The sequence below is a fragment of the Ovis aries genome, chromosome 21 (genome assembly GCF_016772045.2).
Source record: "Ovis aries strain OAR_USU_Benz2616 breed Rambouillet chromosome 21, ARS-UI_Ramb_v3.0, whole genome shotgun sequence".
NCBI classification, from domain to species: Eukaryota; Metazoa; Chordata; class Mammalia; order Artiodactyla; family Bovidae; genus Ovis; species Ovis aries.
Window position 1 is genome coordinate 36,879,064 of NC_056074.1, and position 2,417 is coordinate 36,881,480.

Sequence of the window (2,417 nt, forward strand, 5' to 3'; positions counted from 1 at the left end):
GAAAGTAGGGAAAACCACTAGACCATTCAGGTATGACCTAAAACAATCCCTTATGATTATACAGTGAAAGTGGGAAATAGATTTAAGGGACTAGATCTGATAGACAGAATGCCTGATGAACTATGGACGGAGGTTTGTGATACTGTACAGGAGACAGGGGTCAAGACCATCCCCATGGAAAAGAAATGCAAAAATAAAAATTTAGATTAGTTAGCATTAAATAAAATGAAAAATTCAGATCCTTAGTCACATTAGCTACATGTCAAGTGCCCAGTAGCCACATGTGATTAGCGGCTCCTGTATTTCCATCAGTCTGGAAAATACTGCTGAACAGTGCTGGTCTCCACTGTAAGATCCTTCCTGAGAGTGGGAACCAAACAGGTCTGTTTTACCACCATATACCCAATGCCAAGGCAAGTGTCTGGCATTTCATTGCTATTTTATGAAGGAAGGAGGGAAGGAGGAAGTAAAAAAAGGAAGGAAGGAAGGGTTGTTTCTAGTCATGCCTTCATTTCATCTTCTCAGTGGATCTGTAGGGAGGGAGGAGAAGAATGACTTTCTGGGTTTTTTTAGGTGAGGAGCAGGGTCAGGGAGTGAAATGGTACACCCGCTGTCACTGATCATGACCCTAGACCCTCCCACTCTCGCCACCAAGCAGACCTCCAGTGACTCCTGAGACATTTGGACAGAATAGTGAGCTGGCAGCCTGGGGTCCAGCAAACACTAGAGGCGATAGGAAAGTCATTCTGACTCTAGTAGAATCAGGGCACTTTTGACTTGAAAAGGACTTTGAGCAGGACCTTAGCCACTCTCTGTGTTTTATAGGAGAGAGACCTTAAGAAGTTATATGTCCACAGAATTAGTTAAGAAGCAAAGAGATTGGGATCAGCCCCTGGAGCTTGGCAGGCTGTGGCTTTAAGGGAATCACTGAAGATTATAGCAGAGAAATCAGTTCTGTGGCCTCTTAAGATCAGTGTGGTAGCTGGACCAGATAAACCGAGGCTGAGGAAGGAACCAGAAAGCAGCTGTAACCAGAAGCAGGATGGTGGTGGCAGGAATAAATGGGAATCAATGAAATCTGAATAACATGAAAGAAAGAATATTGAGGAAGGGAGAGAGAGGGCAATGGGGATCATGTGTTTTGCTACTGGGAGCCCGGAAGTATGATAATACTGGGCAGAAAAGAATTTGGGAAAGAAATTGGCGTATCCAAGAAGGTTAAAGTGAGTCTTAGACATGATGAATGATTCACTCCTAGAACATTCGTACTATTAACAGAAGGGATGTTATAAGTAGTATATAGTGTTTACCTCTTTGTTTTATTTTGGGGAAAGCAGAGGCCCAGAGAGGAGAGGCACCGGTTTAAAGGCACACTATGTGTGTAAAATAAGACTGAACCAGAACTCAGGCCTCCTGAGTTTCATTCCAGGCCTCTGAAATTCCTCTAATCTCCCTCACCCAAGGCCTCCCAAGGCAGATTTGCTGGCTGATAAACAGATGCTATTTAACTTTAACATTGAATCCTCTCTAGTGAAATCTCACCTGATCATGGATTACACAGAGGAAGTCTAAATTTATTCAGATCCTTATCACATATCCTTAGGATTGAACCACACAGTCTGATGAAGACCTCTTAATGGGTTTTCAGTTAGTGCCTTTGTGGTTTGGAGGACATTATCTATTGCCTCCGAGTCTACACTTCCTCCTCTATAAAGCGTAAATTTAAAAACCTACTTCACAGGTAGTGACTCATTTGTGAAATAATACATGGAAGGCACCCAGCATAGTTCTAGTGTATACTAACTGTTGGCTGTTCTTCTAGTTCCTTCCCCAGAGCGCTGCATAGATGATCAGTTTGGCTCATCACAGCATTAGGTTGGCTGAATCAGGGAGATCAAAGACATGAAAATTCCTTGAAAATAGAAACCCACTGGTATTGCTAAGAGCACAATGAATTAGCATGGCAGAATCAGGTTGGGGGCTTCCCAGGTAGTGCTGTGGTAAAGAACCCGCCTGCCAATGCAGGAGACGCAGGAGACTCGGGTTCGATCCTTGGGTCAGGAAGCTCCCCTGGAATAGGAAATGACAACCTGCTCCAGTATTCCTGTCTGGAAAATTCCATGGACATAGGAGTCTAGCAGGGTCGCAAAGTGTCAGACACGACTGAGCATGCATGCACGCGGTCAGGCTGGGGGGATATTGTCCATGGAGATGGGGCAAAAGTTGTGACAATGTCGTGAAAGGTGTGACAATGTCGTGAAAGGTAAGACAATGTCTTGAAAGAGGACACTGCGGACTGTGGGCACTGCTAACATAACATTGCCGGTGCTGGGAGAAGCAAGGTGACCCAGCCTCCTCTTCCTTCCCTGTCCAGTTCTGGGGACAGTTTCACTGGAACAGACAGAAGAGGAATCACT